The following is a 17903-nucleotide window of genomic DNA, read 5'->3' on the forward strand; positions in this document are numbered from 1 at the left end:
CATCTATCAATGGACACTTGGGCTGCTTCCATAATTTCACTATTGCAAATAATGCTGCAATAAACACAGAGCTGTATATATCTTTTTAGTGTATTTATCTTCTTTGGGTAAATACCCCGTAGCAGAATTACTGGATCATATGGTAGTTTTATTTTTAATATTTTGAGGAACCTGCATACTGTTTCCCATAGTGGCTGCACCAGTTCGTGGTTCTGCCAACAGTTCCTTTTTTTCCACATCCTCACCAACACTTCTTGTTTCTCATGTTTTTAATTTAGTCATTCTGACAGGTGTCTGAGGTGGTATCTCATTGTGGTTTTGATTGGTATTGCTCTGATAAGTGATGTTGACCATCATTTCATGTATCTGTTGGCCATCTGTATGTCTTCTTTGGAGAAACATCTGTTCATGTCTTCTGCCCATTTTTAAATTGGATTATTCATTGTTGGGGTATTGAGTTGTATAAATTCTTTATATATTTTGCATACTAATCCTTTATCAGATATGTCATTTTCAAATATCTTCTCCCATTCATGAGGCTGTGCTTTAGTTTTGTTGCTTCTTTCCTTTACTACTCAGAAGCATCTTATTTTGATGTAATACCAAGAGTTTAATTTTGCTTTTATTTCCCTTTCTAGGAGACATATCTAGAAAACTGTTGCTGTGGCCATTGTCAGAAAGATTACTGCTTGTGCTCTTTCCTAGGATTTTTATAATTTCAGGTCTCACATGTAGGTCCTTAATCCATTTTGAGGTTATTTTTTGTCTGGTGTCAGGAAGTAGTCCAGTTTCATTTTTTTTTACATGTAGCTGACCAATTTTCCCAACTCCATTTGTTGAAGAGACTGTCTTTTTCCCACTGCATCTTCTTGCCTCCAAGATTAACTGACCATATAATCATGGGTTGATTTCTGGGCTCTCTATTCTGTCCCACGATCTATGTGTCTATTTTTGTGCCAGTACCATATTATTATGATTGAGACAGCTTTGTAGTATATCTTGAAATCTGGGATTCTAAAACCTCCAGTTTTGTTCTTCATTTTCAAAATTGCTTTGGCTATTTGAGGTCTTTTTGGGTTCCAAACAAATTTTAGGATTCTCTATTATAGCTCTGTGAAAAAGGCTGTTTATATTTAGATAGAACTATTTGGCAGAATTCACCAGTAAAGTCATCTAGGACTAAAGTTTTCTTTATGGAAAGCTTTTAACTATAAATTCAATTTCCTTAATAGGTAGATATAGGCTATTCAGTTTATCTATTTCAGTACAGTTGCCTGCAGTGCATCTCTTTGCCTGCTGGGGAGAGTGTTGGGTTTCTGTTCTGTTAGCTGGCCAATCTGGGGCTGCTTGGGCTTAAGCTGAGTGAGACCAGATGTTGGTTAGAGGTTCAATAGCACCACACCGCAGGAGAAAACAGTGGTGGGTTATGCAGTGCCAACAAGGTCCAAGCCAGTGTGAAGGGACCTGTAGCTTCCAGGGACCAAGGCATACTGGCTGGAGGGGGTGGATACACAGGAGCACACTGGGGCAGAAATGTGGTATTAGGTTTGGGCAGGTTAGCTGTGGGAGGGGACGGGGAGCTGAGGCCCTGCTGGCGGGTGTATGTCCACAAGAGAATGTGTGGGTAACTGTTAGCAAGTTAGGAAGTAACTGCTGACCTGGCACTGTTTCCAACAGGTGTCCATGTGTCTATGCTGTGGGGTAAGGGAGGGAAATAGTGCCTGCCAGCCCTTTGTTCTGGAGAAATCTACCAAAGATCCCTGCCCCTCTGGCATACACTCTGAGATTAGTAAAGAAATCTCCCTCCACGTACCCTAGGCATTCTTTGTTCTATCTCCACAGGGCTATTTTAGTGCTACCCCTTTAGGGTGGAGACTCTGTTTCCTCTTGCCCTCCAGGCTCTCCCATTAGCCTGCTGATTTTTAAATTTCCAGGTTTTAAGTTGAGCTGACTGTAAGAACTGGTGAAATTCAACCACTCTGGTTTTCAAAGCCAAATATTATGGCAGTTCATCTTCCCTGCGCAGGCTCTCTGGTGCAAGGTCTGTTTCTCTCTCCCCTCGGTGCCTGAAGCATCCCTTCCTCCTGCAGACAATCTGATGGGTCCTTTTAACTCCCAACCATTTCTCGGCCCTTCCTACCCTTTTCCATGTGGTCTCTTCTCTATATTTAGTTGTGGACAGCATGTTCTGTCCATCTTCAAGTAATTTTCTGGATTATTTATGCTGATAAGGCTGTTCTTTAGTTGTATTCATGGGACAAGGTGAGCTTAGAATCCATTTCCTTGATCTTTCCAATGAATTAGCTTTCAATTTCCTTGCTATTTTGTTTTCCAGTTTATTGACTTCTTCCCTACTCTTTATTGTTTCCTTTCTTCTACTTACTTGAGGTCTGATCTCTTCTTCTCTTCTGATTTCTTAAGATTGAAGTTGATGTCATAGATTTGAGACCTTTCTTCTTTTCTGATAAAAATGTTTAGTGCTAAAAATTCTCCTCCAAGAATTGATTTGATTTCAATTGTTATGACTTTACTGTTACCCTACAAATTTGATATATTGTATTTTCATCTTCATTCAGTTTAGTTTCTAATTTCCCTTTAGATTTCTTCCTTGATTCATAACTTATTTAAATGTGTCCTATTTTATTTTCAAATATTTGGGTTTTTCAGAGATTTTTCTATTATTAATTTCTAATTTATTTCCATATGGTCAAGAAACATACTTTCTACGACATGCTTTTTAAATTTATTGAGACTTGTTTTAATAAACTTGTAAATGTTTCACATATGATTGTGGAATGTTACTTCAAAATTTAAATTTTTATTAGTGAAGCTTTATAATTGTGTTTAAGTACATATAATCTTACTAAATATTTTTTGTTTGCTTCCTTTATTTCTGATGCAGTTATATTTAAGTTTCCCTCTATAATTATGAATTTGTTCATATTTTCTTAAAATTCTGTTAATTTTTCTTTATATATTAAAGTTTTATTGTTAGGCTCATACAAATTCACAACTTTTATCTTGTTGGAAACTGTTTTTTTGCCATTGTAAAGAGTGCTTCTTTATCATTATATTTTTGTCTTTAATGTTACTCTGTTTGGTATTAATATTACTAAACCAATATTCTATTTGTTAGTATTTATTTGCCCGTTACGTAATAATAGGTACGTATTTTCTAGTTTTTATATTCTAGTTTTTATATAAAAAACTAGTTTTTTATATTTTCTAGTTTTTATATTCAATTGCTCTATATAGTTTTGTTTTAGTTATGTGTTTTATAAACAGCACTTGTTTTAATCAAATCTAATTGTCTTTTTCTTTAGAAAGCTTGAGTTTAATCTATTAACATGATCATTTATATATCTGGATTAATTTCTATTTTGGGGGCTACATCTTCAGTGTTCCATCTTCCTCCTCCCTTTTCTTCCTTTCATTCTTCTCTTAGGTTGATAAAATTGTCTTCGTTCTCCTTTTCTTCTCTAATGGTTTATAATCTACACATTTCCTTTCTTTTATTTTAGTAATTATTTTAACAAATGTTAAACTATGTCTTATCTTTAAGAGTCTAAAGTAATTCAATATCTCCATCTCTCTAAACAAGACGGTGGTCTTTGTGTGCATTACCCATTGTTTCCTATCCTTTTCATCTTTTCTGTATTTATGGTTTAAATTTTATTTCCATCAATCTTTTGAAAAAATGAAAATGTTATTCTTAAATTATCAGTATTTAATTTGATTTACCAATATATTTTTATCTCCTAGTTTGCTCATTATTGTTTATGGCATCCCATTTCTTTATTGTGGGTTTCCTTTTTTTCTTTATAAAATATATCCTTTAGTAGTTCAGAAAGGATTTGTGGTGCCTCATGATCCATCTTCTCTTTTAACATTTCTTTAATATTTGTCTCTATTTCTCTGCTCTTTCTAGGTAAATTCCTCAGCATTATTTTCAAAGTCAGTAATTGTCTTTGTTACAAATCTAGAATTTAGTCCACTTATGGAATTTTTCATCTCAGTTACTATATTTGTTTATTTATGGGGTATTTTTTAATGAGTGGGGGGTTTTTTTGTTTTGTTTTTGTTTTTGGTATCCATTTGACCTTGATTCATTGCTACAAGTTTTTATTTTTATGGTTGTTATTCCTTCCTTTATTTCTGAGTAGTTTAAACATACTTATTTTAAAGTCACTTTGGGATTGTTTAATTATTTTTGTTTCTTCAATAATAAATTCTTCTCCTAATTTTTTATTCATTGGCCAGCTTTTTTCTAAATTTAATTTAATTTTTTTCAGTGTTCCAAGATTCACTGTTTATGCACTACACCCAGTGCTCAATACATGCCCTCCTTAATACCCACAACCAAGCTTGCCCATCCCCCTAGCCCTCTCCCCTCCAAAACCCTGTTTGTTTCTCAGAGTCCACAGTCTCTCATGGTTCATCTCCCTCTCTGATTTCTCCCAATTCACTTTCCCTTCCTTCTCCTAATGCCCTCCATGTTATTACTTATGCTCCACAAGTAAGTGAAACCATATGATAATTGACTCTCTACTTATTTCACTTAGCATAATCTCTTCCAGTCCCATCCATGTTGATACAGAAGTTGGATATTCATCCTTTCTGAAGGCTGAGTACTATTCCATGGTATATATGGACCATATCTTCTTTATCCATTCATCTGTTGAAGGGCGTCTTGGCTCTTTCCACAGTTTGGCAATTGTGGCCATTGCTGCTATGAACACTGAGGTACATATGGCCTTCTTTTCACTGCACCTGTATCTTTGGGGTAAATACCTAGCTAGTAGTGCAATTGCAGGGTCATAGGGTAACTCTATTTTTAATTTCTTAAGGAATCTCCGTACTGTTTTCCAAAGTGGCTGCACCAACTTGCATTCCCACCAACAGTGGAAGAGGGTTCCCCCTTCTCCACATCCTCTCCAACACCTGTTGTTTCTTGCCCAGTTAATTTTCACTGGCCAGCTTTTTAAAAGCATGTTTTATGTGCTTTGTTGTCTTCTTGAAGAAGGTAGCATATTGTCTTCTCTTATTATTCACTCTCTATTTCCAGCAGTTTTACAGGGCCCCCACCCAACTTCTGGGACTCAACGCCTGAGAACAGGTCCTATGCCAGCAGCTGAGGGCTTCCATTCTGAGGCAATATCACAGATTTAGCCGTTGAATCAGCCAATGTCCTGGCAGAGTCAATGTTCACTGCCTTTTATCCTCTTCTAGCCACCACAGCTGCACAACTTTAATTGTATTTGCTCTTTTAAACAAAAATCTTTTAAATTGTCAGTATTAACTTAAATATATAGAACCCATAGCTCGGTCAATAATCCTTTCATGGTTGAAAAACCCCACCCTGCCCCTGTTGTCACTCTGTGGGACTGACTGCCAACATGGGGTGTTCTTGATCCTGTCTACCCAACAGAGATCCAAGTTCTGGCCAATGCTGAGTATTTCTAGATTCAGAATCTATTTGTCACTTCAACTCCTTCTTACGGCTGGATGCTTCCATTTTGATTTTGTCTACATAGATAGCTTGTTCTTGAGCATGGAATGTGTGTGTGTGTAAATGTATCATTTTTGTGGAGCAGTTTAAAATATGATCTCATACCACCATCTTGAAAAGAAGTACAGAGCAGAGTTACTCAATCTTTTATAGACTCTATTCTTTTTGATATGTAGAAAAATCTTAGGTATACTACTTGTGTACATAAATCTTGTACAGTACTTGAAATTTTAAAATTCTATAAATAAAACTTAAGAACTGTCTTGGCAGAGAAGTTGAATTTTTCCCAAAGATATTTTTTATTACATTTGTCACCGCCACCCCCTTCCAATTCCTATATTAACATCTCTCACAATTTAAAATCACTCTCCTAAAAGGAAACATACAACTCTAAAGATTAACTTTAGGGCACTTGGGTGGCTCAGTCAGTTAAGCCTCTGCCTTCGGCACTAGGAACTATAGTTGACAGACCTCCACAACCTATACTCAAATCTCAGTTACCTTAGTCAATTTGTTCTCATAGTCTAACCATAGAAATAAACAGTTTTTAGTTAAAAAAAAAAAGTTTTATTTTACAAACACTTTATGACAACATCTATAAAAAGCAAAATAAAAGAACATCAAAACCCCAGTAGGTAAATAACGAGTAAGAATAAGAACTATAAGAATAGTTCTCATAAGAGGAAATAGAAGCTGGCCAAACATACACATATATGCTATCCTTGATATTAATCTAAGAAGTAAAAATTAATGTACTATTTTACATCTAGGAACTTTCTTAAAAAATAAGAAATTTAAGGCTGCTATTAAACTAGTATTTTCATACTTGCTGCTACACTGAAAATTCTTTGAAGAAATTATCTGAAAAAACAATATACCAATATTTATGGGGAGCTATACAAATGGTTATCCAACTCCTAGAAATTTATCTTAAGGAAACATCAGAAGAAAAAAACCTATATACATGATGATGTTCACACAGCATTATTTACAGTACTCTAAGTAAATGGTGAAGAAGACAAACAGGCAGTAAGTTCCCCTGACATTTTTTTGAAGATCTTATTTTTTTCTTTGAGAAAGAGAGAGAGCACATTCACATGGGTGGGGATTTGGGGGTACAAGGGAAGGACAGTGGGAGAGGGAGATGCAGAGGAGCAGACTCCCTGCTGAGCAGGGAACCTGATCCAGGGCTCAAACCCAGGACTCCAAGATCATGACCTGAGCTAAAGGCAGATGCCTAACCAACTAAGTCACCCAGGCTCCCTTCCCATAATATATATTTTTTAACAGCTTTATCAAGGTGTAATTGATGTATAATAAACTGCACATAAAGTGCACAATTTGATTAGTTTTGACATAAGTATACATCCATGAAACCATCATGGTAATGGATATAACTATCCCCCAATATTTTTAAATGGGCAAAAACAATTAGAGCCAGATGCTAAATCTTGCTACCCAAGCCATCACCCCCTTCACCCCAGTTATCAACGAACTATCTGGGAAGGGGAAAGGAGGAGGTCACACGGAGTCAGTGTTCATGGTGAAGAGGTTCATCCCACTTTGGGGCCAGCATCTTGGCTGGAGATTTCTGAGGGTGGGATCTGATGCAGCAGCTCATACAGCAGTAAGAAAGCATCAGGATGTAACCTGCTGAAAACAACCTCCACCCCACTATCTCTTACGGCCTTGGAGGGTATAGAGGAGAAAATGGCCCCATATGAAGAAGCTGAGGGAGAGGCAGGGATTATGATGCCCTGTGGCCAAATGAGGAAATAATACACGGGGGTGTAAGTCAATGGCGTGGCTTGAAAGGGATGCCTCTCTTCCTTTCTAATAGGGTAACGAAGGACCTCAGTGTGAAGCCAAACATACTGAGAAAAATAACATGACACAAAGAGAGCATGTCAGCAGAGCCCCAGAATCCAACCAAAGTGACCTGAATAAGATCAGGGTCACTGACTATCACTGGCAGGTAATAGTACATGGTACAGTCTCCTCCGTCTCTTCAAGCCTCCCCACCCAAACCCACTGCGAGGTTAGAAGGGTGGAAAAAAAAAAATCCCCTCCCCATGACATGTCCTAAAGTTCATGGTCTAGTCAGGGAGGGAAAGGAGAAGAGATGAGGTTGGGTTTCCAACTGAACCAGAGAGAACTTTTTAATAATGTTAAATGACAACTGTACAAAAAATAGAAGATCTAAGAACAAACTTAATTTAGGAGGTTAAAGACCCATGTACCAAAACCCATAAAATATTGATGAAAGAAACTGAACATGATACAAACAAATGGAAAGATATTCATGCTCATGGATTGAAAGAAATAATATTGTTTAAATGTCCATACCACCCAAAGCAATCTACAGATTCAATGCAATCCCTACCAAAGTACCAACAGCATTTTTCAAAGAACTAGAACAAATAATACTAAAACTTGTATGGAACCACAGAGGACCTTGAATAGCCAAAGCAATCATGAGAAAGAAAAACAAAGTTAGAGGTATCATAATCGCAGGTTTCAAGATACACCATAAAGCTGTAGCAATCAAAACAGTATGGTACTGGCACAAAAATAGACACACAGATCAATAGAACACAATATAGAGCCCAGACATCAACCCATACTGATGTGGTCAATTAATCTATGACAAAGGAGGCAAGAATACACTTTGAGTAAAAGACAGTCACTTCAACAAATGCTTCTAGGAAAACTGACAGCTATATGCAAAAGAATGAAACTGGACCACTTTCTTATACCATACACACCCTCATACATAAACTTACACCATACATATACTCAAACTGAACTAAAGACCTAAATGTGAAACCATAAAACTCCTATAGGTGTAATTTTTGGCACTAGCCATAACAACATTTTTCTAGATATGTATCCTAAGGCAAGGGAAATGAAAGCAAAATCAAACTCTTGGGTACATTAAAATAAAAAGCTTTTGCAAACCACAGGAAACTATTAAAAAAAAAAGACAACTTACTAAATGGAAAAATCTATTTTCAGATAATATCTCTGACAAGGGGTTTATATCCAAAATATATAAAGACCTTATATAACTCAGCACCTCCCAAACACAAATAATCCAGTTAAAAAACAGAGGATCTGAATAGACCTTTTTTCTAAAGAAGACATACAAATTACTAATAGACACATGAAAAGATGCTCAACATCACTTATCATTAAGGAAACAGAAATCAAAACCACTATAAGATATCACCTTATACCATTCAGAATAGCTAGAATCAAAAAGACAAGAAATAACAAGTTGTTGTCAAAAATATGGAGAAAAAGGAATCCTTGTGCACTGTTGGTGGGAATGCAAAATGTAGGAGCCACTGTGGAAAACAGTATGGAGGTTCTTCAAAAAATTAAAAATAGAACTACCCCATGATCCAGTAATCCCCCTTCTGGAATTACTGGAAAAGCCAGACTCTTCAATACAGAGAAGAAACTGGTGATTGCCAGAGGGGTGGGCATGGAAGGGATAAAGGAGATTTAGAGTCTACTTACTGAGATGAGTACTGAATAAAGTACAGAATCATTGACTCATTGTATTATACACCTGAAACTAATCTAACACTGTTATGTTAGTTCTACTTCAATTCAAAAAAATAATGAGAAATGACCCTATACCTGTGGGATCATCCCAAAATATGACTTAAGGACAGGAAAAGGAGGTGATGATTGGAAGAAAACAGGAAACTGCTCATGCCTGTACCTCACTGAGTTCAGAGAATTCTCTATACCTGATGCAATCACAAAATTAAGAGCATGGTTAGAGAAAGTATAATGTATCAACTTAAAACATTATCAACAAAATTATAAGTATGAAAAACTATGCAGAAAAATGCAACTTGTTTATATATTATTTTAAATAATAATAATGAAAAATAGAACAACTATATGTAACAGATATATGGACAAAACTTAAAAAGAGTATGAAAAATGAAGATCATTTTGTTAATACGGGAAGACTACTGTCTTCGAATTTTTACTTGCTCCATTTATTTTATAACATAAAAAAGTGAGAGAAAATCACACACCAGCTACCTTCCTAGTTTAGAAAAATACATTCATTTTCCATGTTCTTTTTTCTTTGATAATTTGATCAATAGCTTTGAGCACTTCCTGCCAAGTGTCAGGCTGGGCCAGATATTGTGGGTACAGCTCAGAGCAGGGCTGATGGGCTCTCTGTCCCCATCTGTGTGTAACTCCAGGGGTGCTAGGTGCTGAGGACTGTTCTAGGTGGGAGCAGCTTCACAAAGCACAGATAGGACAGTGGGAGGGCCCTGAGGATTCCTATGTAAGTGGGAAGTATGATGAGACAGGAAGGATGCATGCAGGGTGACCAGGGAAAGAGCTTGAGGCTCGAAGAGGGCAGAGAGCACAGCATATAGGATGAGCCCAGAGACTTGAATGAAATTCTCCAGAAAAATAAAATGAAGTTTGAAGGGCTGGAGCATGAAGCAAAAGTTGGAGCTACAGGTTGGGGGAGCAGGGACTCAGGCAGGGAAGTAGGGTCTGGCCTTATAAGTCTTGGTGAGAAATATGAATTTGAAGATCAAAGCACTCATGCACGTGCATGTGCACACACACACACACATTCATAATGCTTATATAGTTGAATTTCAAACGTCTATGCAAGTCTTGATTCCTTAACTTCTATGACATAGGATACATATTTGAATTTGGAACTTTCTAGACTTCTACAGTATTTTTAATTCTTCATGTTACGTTCTTGGAGTTTTTACCATTCTGGGACACAAAGCAAGCATTTGGAAGGTGCAGGATTTCGCTGGGAAGTCTCTTGGCAGGCATTGGGCCCACTGATTCTAGTCACAGCATTGTGACCCCTCAGTACCTCCGGCGAGGGCTGGCCTTCCTTGGGGCTATTCTGAGCAGTAGCAGCTCTAGCCTTCCCTACACACTGAAAGGTGCCACAGAAACTTGCAGCATTTCTAGCCAATAATTCAGATTCATTGGTTTCAGCTGATCCATCCACTTGGAGACCGTTCAGAGCCAACAGGAGGTCTGGGTTTCTACAAGTTTCTCAAATGAGAGAAAGTTGAGCTAAGAAGTATGAGGAGAATTATGCTGTTGACAGGTGAGCGTTTCAAGTGTGGGTCTTGGCAATGAACTATTCACTTACAGTTTATGAGGCAATGATGAGACAGCTGCAAAGAAGCAAATCTCTGAGACATGACAGTTCAGTCCCAAAGACCATTAACAGAGGGTCAGCTCATCAAACACATCTGCAGAAATAGAACAAAGCAGGCCTCTGTGCAATCCCACACATCGGAGTGATGGCTGCAGAATTCCATTTAATCTAGTCCCAGTGCAAATTGGAAACCCAAGAGTTCACGCCACAGCCACAGGCTTCAAAGCCTCTTCTTGTCTCCGCTAAACAGCTCAAGGAGAGAGAACCTGAAGGGAAGGTTTTCAGAGTGGATTTTGTTTCTTACAATTTGTTTAAACTTGAATATGCTTTTTGTAGGCATAATGAATGAAATTATCAATTAATCATTTTTTGCAACAGTGAAAAAAGCTTCCATTTTAATTACGGTTCGTTGTCATGTAGCTTGAATGCAATCAGAAAGTCATTATTGAATTGAGACTATTCCTCCCCTACTTTTCTTACACAATCACATCTGTGTCTTTTTTTCCTACTTACAAAAGTGGCATGTTTGTGCAAGTTACATATGTCTCTGTGTGTATATACACAGAAGCATATGTCCCCATGTATAAGCACACATATATACATACATCTATCTGACTTATGTGTACATATACACACGTATATATTTTACATAACATACATATATACATATATACTTTATATAAAATTATAAAATGAAAAGGAATTGTCCATCCTTTCCCCCGTCATCATCTCCACTCTCTACAAGCAACCACTGAAAAAAGTGATGCTTTTTTCCTCTGGGCAGGATGTTCAAATGGGCTTTCCCTACCTCCTTCTCCTTGGAGGCACCAATATAGCAGACACCAAGCCCGAAGTGAAGGGGATATGCGTGCACGCACACACACACACAGAATGTACTGAGACAATGCAAGAGCCTATTCCTCCACAGAGAGAGGCAGCAGATACAAGGGAGGCTGATGGGTGGGGAGTTCTTTGGGGCAAGTTTGCTGAGGCCCACCACCACTCCCTTGGGGGAACAGGAGGTTCCCCCTTCTAACTCCAAGCCTAGGGAAGTGGCATTCCAGGGATGCCGTTGGGGAGCTCTTATATTTGTCCCAAGCAGTTGGGACTCAGACATGGAACTGAGACAATTCAAGGAAAATGTAGCCTAGAAGGTGATAGTATGTCAGGATTCTGTCTCCTCAGAGGCAATCCAAACGGGAGGAAGGCTCACTATCTTGGCAGTAGAGCCAAGAAACTTCCATTGGATGGTATCAGCTACTTTCTCAGGACTCCAAGAGGGAGACCCAGAAAGCCACTGGGGTTCCGCCCAAAGGGCCACCCTGGTGAGTGAGGAGTTTGAGGTTGGAGGCATCTTGCTAGTGGCAGGATGGCAGAGGCACTGGCAGGAGATGACCAGAACAGAACAGACCTGGTGGAAGAGAGAGGAGAGAGGGGTCGTTGAGTCAGAAGGCTTGCCTAGAAGCCAGCTCTAGCCACTGGGTGGGAAGAGAGCAGGCTTGCAACTCATGACGCTCCCAGTCCAGGGAAAATTTCTCCTGTGCCCCCACCCCTCACCCCTCAGGAAATGCTTCTCCCATTTCCTCAGGGTGAGCATGCCATCAGCAGCTATAGCCCAGGGAGGAGATGCTCAGGGACATGGCAGGGTGGGATGACTCACTAGCTCTAGTTTGTCTGCAATTTTTCAGGTTTTAGAACTGAAAGTCCTGGATCCCATGCTCCCAGATGGAGAGCGGGGAGACCACACATGCCTTTCCCAGCACCAGATCCCAGTTCGGCAAGGTGGAGATATTTAAAGCTAAGTCAGACTTTGTTTTTCCACTATGTTGAAACTGGGTTTTCTTTTTCTTTTTAAATACTTTATTTATTTATTTATTTATTATTCAGTCATTCATTTATTTATAAAGATTTAAAAGAGGTGGGGAGAGGCAGAGGGAGAATAGAGAGAGAAACTGAAACAGACTACTGCATAAGCAACCATGAGTGCACCCATATCCTATGAAACACAGATATACTGTATGTAGGACACAGATGCCATTCTTTTTTAATGACTGCATAGATTTTATCATGTGAATACCTCATAATTTATTTAACTAGTCCTCCATTGATGGACATTTAGGTCATTTCTAGATTTTTTTTTTTAATATTATAAAGCATTGGGCCGTAAAGATACTAGTATGAGTGTATGTTTGCATGTGTGTGTGTCTTTGCACACTGTGAGATACGCCTGTAAGACAGAGTCCTAGACATGGCATTGCTGGTTTAAAAGGTGAACACTTTTGAAATTTTAAAAGGTCTTGTCAAATATTTTTAAACTTGCACCAGTTACTCCAAAAGTGTTTGCGGGTGTCTGTTTTCTCACATTTGCACTGACACTGAATATAACCAATTTTTAAATTTTTACCAAAGAATAGATTAACATATTCCTGGGGCCGTGTTGCAGATTACTGACGTACCACAGAACTGATGGAGTAAAGAAAGCTAAATCACCAGATGGCATATGAGGGTCTCTGTTTTTCTACCATGATTTTATGACCCAAAGTGGTCCATGTGAGAACCCAATAGACGTTCCTCTCGTTACAGCTTTGCAGTAATCTTCCCCTGTGGAAATGGGTGCTTTAGAAAAGATTGTTGTATGATTCTGTTAGCAGGTGTTTTAAAGATCATTTTAATAATGTCTTTAGGATAAAATATGTTTATTATAGAATATATTTTAAAAACACAAAGATCAATCAAAAGGAAGAAGATAATCATTGTCTCAACCTTACCACTCAGATATACTATTATCCCTCTATAAATTAATGAATATACAAAAATAGGATTATATATATATTTATATAAATTGGATCCTATTCTACATGTTGCAGCCCTTTCTCTCTTACTTTCTGGATCCATGAACACCTTGTCATGGGTTTAAGAAACCTCTACAGGCTTGCTGCTCAAAGTGTAGTCCAAGGATCAAGAACATTGGCATCACCTGGGAACTTGTTGGAAACGCAGAACCTGAGGCCGAGCTCACACCTACGAGTCAGATCTTCATCTTAACAAGATTCCTAACTGATTCATAAGCACATTAAAATGTGAGACGTGGGATCTACAGCATCCTTTTTAATGGCTGACAAGTACACCACAGCACCAGAGTTTAATTGATTCTAACCAGTGTTGGGAGAGTTTATCCATCTAGGTGGCCAGGAACCATTTTCCTAGAAATCCTTGTTAGAGCCAGTCTCATTGGCCTTGAATAACAGAGACAATCCTTGCTGAGTGAGGCTGTGGGAAAACCAAGTCTGGGACTAAGACTTCACTGGAGAGGTGTCTCACAGATGACTGTTCTCAGGATGGTTTAAAAAAAAAGTGTTTACTATGTGATGGTAACAGATGCTTCCAAACAAAGAGAACAGGAAGCTGGTGCCTTCTCTGTCTACATTCAGCCGGGCTGAATGAGTTCTATTAAATTCGCCACAAACTTTGCTAAAGAGCCCAGCAAGCTGCAATGAAAATTACAGAACAGCTCCCAACCACTCTAAGTAATCAGCTAAAATTGAGCTGTTTTCCATATTCTTTGCTGATAATGCAAATGGAACCTTTAAAGAGAGTGGCTCTAAGTTACCGCACATACTACAAGCTGAGAAGGCCCATGAGGTCCACACAGATGCTGCCACTGTACCCTGAGCCCTGCCACAGGATGACTGGTCCCCCACTAGAGGATTACGGGCCTAGGGCCAAGCATCGGATTATCTGTCAGGAAGTAAAAGCACTCTAGGGAAAAGGTTTGGTCTGTCTAAAATGTCTATGATTTTCTTCAGCACAGGCTGTTTTCCTTTGAAAGAGGCTCCCTTGTGCTGTCCAGGAGAAAAAGATTCTGGGTTAAAGAGCAAGATGCAGGACTCTATGTCTAAACTGGCCTCAAGCTCCAGGAGCCAGAGCAGAATGCAACTGCAGAAATTAACAAGCTGGGACAAACTGACTATTTCCTCTCAGATTTTCTTAGCTCTGAATGGGGCATCTGGGAATAAACGTTACTTTGGGATTTGGTAAGAGGCCAAGAGAAGGAGCCATGGAAAGGAAGATGACACTGCCTGTAAATGCCAACCTACCCTTGTCCTAGCAATGTGACCCTAATGGTAACTAAAAGTTTCTGACCCTTAACTTCCAGGAAATAGGATGATAATACCCCCATGGGGAAGGGGCTCCTGGGTGGATCAGTCAGTTAAATATCCTACTCTGGATTTCAGTTCAGGTCATGATCTCAGGGCTGTGGGATCAAGCCCTGCGTGGGGCTCTGCACTGAGTGAGGAGTCTGCTTGAATTTCTCTCTCTCCCTCTCCCTCTGTCCCCTCTGCTCACATGTGTGCCCCGTGTGCATTCTCTCTCTCTAAAAAAAAAACAAAAAAACTCTTCACAGGTAAGACACTAGGAATGTTGTCACTTCAGATATGTAAGTATCTAATAAATGCTGTTCTCCCTCCCTCATTCCCCAAAATGAACCAAACTTCACACCTTTCCTTTTCTCTCTCTTTACTCACACTTCAGTTAGCAGAAATGAATGTGAAGGTCCATGAAGAACACATGTCACTTCCAGAAAGTCATTACAGCGAAACTCTAAATTCTTAGTACTCTTCTATTCTTTAGAAACTCTAAATTCAAACAATAAATTTGTATTCAGCTGTTTATATCTGTTTAAACCACTCTTAATTCCAAAAGGAAAAGGGTTCTTTACACATTAGATGAGTAAAACGTGGACAGAAAGAGAAGTCCAGCTGACTAGCATGTGGGAAAAATGAGTGCCTGTGTGTACTCCTGATGGGCATGTAAATCAATTCTAGAAAGCACTTCTAGAGAGTAGTGTGCATTACCTTGGACATGAAATTTTCACATCTGAAAAATGTAGAAAGTAATCATTGATCTCCAACAAGATTTAGTTTTCCCATTGTACCTTTCTTATTCTTTACAATGTTTATATAATTATACAAGTAATACATAAATATATGTCCCTATAAAAATAATGTAATATGAAAGCAAAATAAAAAATGAAAGCTGCCTTTACTCTCATCTTCCCTCTTCCCTCTCTTACCTTCCTCTCTAAAAATAATTTCTGATATGGGCGCCTGGGTGGCTCAGTGGGTTAAAGCCTCTGCCTTTAGCTCAGGTCATGATCTCAGGGTCCTGGGATCGAGCCCCATGTCGGGCTCTCTGCTCAGCAGGGAGCCTTCCTCCTCCTCTCTCTTTCTGCCTGCCTCCTGCCTACTTGTGATCTCTGTCTGTCAAATAAATAAATAAAATATTAAAAAAAAAAAAAAGAAGCTTCATTAAAAGCAAAAAGGCTTAAAGACCTTAATACACCCTCCCATATGCCTAATGACAACTAGGTAATAATCTTTCCTGGTTTCTCTAACAGAGATAATGCCTTATCAAACAAAGATCCACATGTCATTGTGAAACTGAATTATAGCAGCTTCTATTTATTGAACCAATACTATGTGATAAGCCTTCCATGCTTATAATATGAGGATAATCATTGTTAGAAGTTGTTGATGTTCATGTTATCATGAACATGTATCATGTTGTTCATGTTACCTATCCTTTTGTTGTTCCTGTTGCACATGATTGCACTCAATCCTCAGGACAATTCTTGCTGTAGTCATGATAATCATATCCATTCTTTGCACAAAGAAACTAAGTTTCAAAAAAAACTTAAGGACTTGCCCAAGATTATTCAAAGAGGGAGTGGAAATGCCATGATGCCGAACCAGCCTTGTCTGACCATGTCAGACATATGTCAGAATTGACATATGAGATCATGGAGGTTGATAAATCCCTAATCGGCTACCTACAAGGGGCAACCCAGGAGAACCACTGATTAATTCCAGTCTAAATTCACAGGTTTAAGAATCAAGGGAGCTGATGTTGTGAAGCCCAGTCTAAGGGCAGGAGATGACCATGTCCCAGCTCAGCAGGCAGGCAGGAAGGAAGGAAGGAAAAGAATGCTCCCTTCCTCTGCCTGTTTTCCTAACTGACCCTCAGGGGATTGGATGAGAGTCACCCACTCTGGGGAGGGCCAGCTACTTTACCAGCAAAACTGCTAATCCCATCTGCAAACACAGAAATAATGTTTAATCTGAGCACCCTGTGGCCCAAACTCACACAAAATTAACCATCACAGTGCAAAACCTCTAGAACATGGAAAGGGTAATCTCTTTTAAGACTGCAGAAAGATGTAAACTTTTGTCAACACCTTGATCATTGCCCAGTGAGATCCAGGCTGAACTTCTAACTACAAAAATTCACTTACTTTCTAATTTTATTTATTCCTAGTAAATGTGTTTTTGGCTGTTAATTCTGCATGGAAAGCCATTTTCAAGTGCCTTTAAGTGTTTTTGAGTATGCAGTCGTCTCAGTGCTATTCATTTTTCAAACTTTACATGATTTTATAATTACTCTTTATCCAAAAAGTAAAGGGTCCTTACAAATTTCAAAATAGACTCTTTCTGCTCTTTTTTTCTAATTGTTTTATTTGTTGTTTTTGTTTCCTTTTAAATTATTAAGTTGTTTTATTATTTGACAATCTATTTTTTAATTGATTTTGCATATCCTTTTTTTTTAAAGATTTTATTTATTTATGAGAGAGAGAGAGAGTGAGAGAGAGCATGAACAGGAGGAAGGGGCAGAGGGAGAAGCAGGCTCCCTGCTGAGCAAAGAGCCTGATGTGGGGCTCCATCCCAAGACCCTGGGATTAGGACCTGAGTTGAAGGCAGAGGCTTAAGCCACTGAGCCACCCAGGCGCCCCTGATTTTGCATTCTTCTTAAAGCACAAATCTGATCAAGTTTCTTGCTTCAACTGTTCCTCATTCTCCTCAGGATAAAATCTAAAACTCACTGGGCTTCCTGGGAATCCCTTCACAATAGCCCCACCCCCGCCCATCCACTCCCCCAGCACCCTAGCTCATGGCTGCCTCAGACTCCTCCCTGGTCTCACCCTGCTCTATTCCACCCTCCAACCTTCCCACCACATCGACCAATGCCACTGCATACTCTGTGGTCACACAGAGTTCCACTTAGTTTCATGAACATGCCAGGCTTGCTCTTGTCTCAGGAACAGAACATGTGCCATTATCTCTGGAGAAACATTTTCTCATTTCTATTCCATTGACTGAAGAGCTCCTGCTCATCCTTCAGGTCTGAGGATGGTCATCTGTTTCTCCAGAAAGCCCTCAGCAAAGGTAA

The 17903-nt window shown here is 38.9% G+C and overlaps 1 long non-coding RNA gene across 1 annotated transcript; it reads left to right on the forward strand.

Moving 5' to 3' along the window:
• The first annotated feature begins 10514 nt into the window (after window positions 1–10514).
• LOC309845589 lies at window positions 10515–15778 on the forward strand. The gene is made up of 3 exons (XR_014301360.1): window positions 10515–10625; window positions 12368–12461; window positions 13547–15778. It is a non-coding gene; the product is annotated as an uncharacterized lncRNA (long non-coding RNA).
• The last annotated feature ends 2125 nt before the right edge of the window (window positions 15779–17903 follow it).

The sequence above is a fragment of the Mustela nivalis genome, assembly GCF_964662115.1.
Source record: "Mustela nivalis genome assembly, chromosome: 12".
NCBI classification, from domain to species: Eukaryota; Metazoa; Chordata; class Mammalia; order Carnivora; family Mustelidae; genus Mustela; species Mustela nivalis.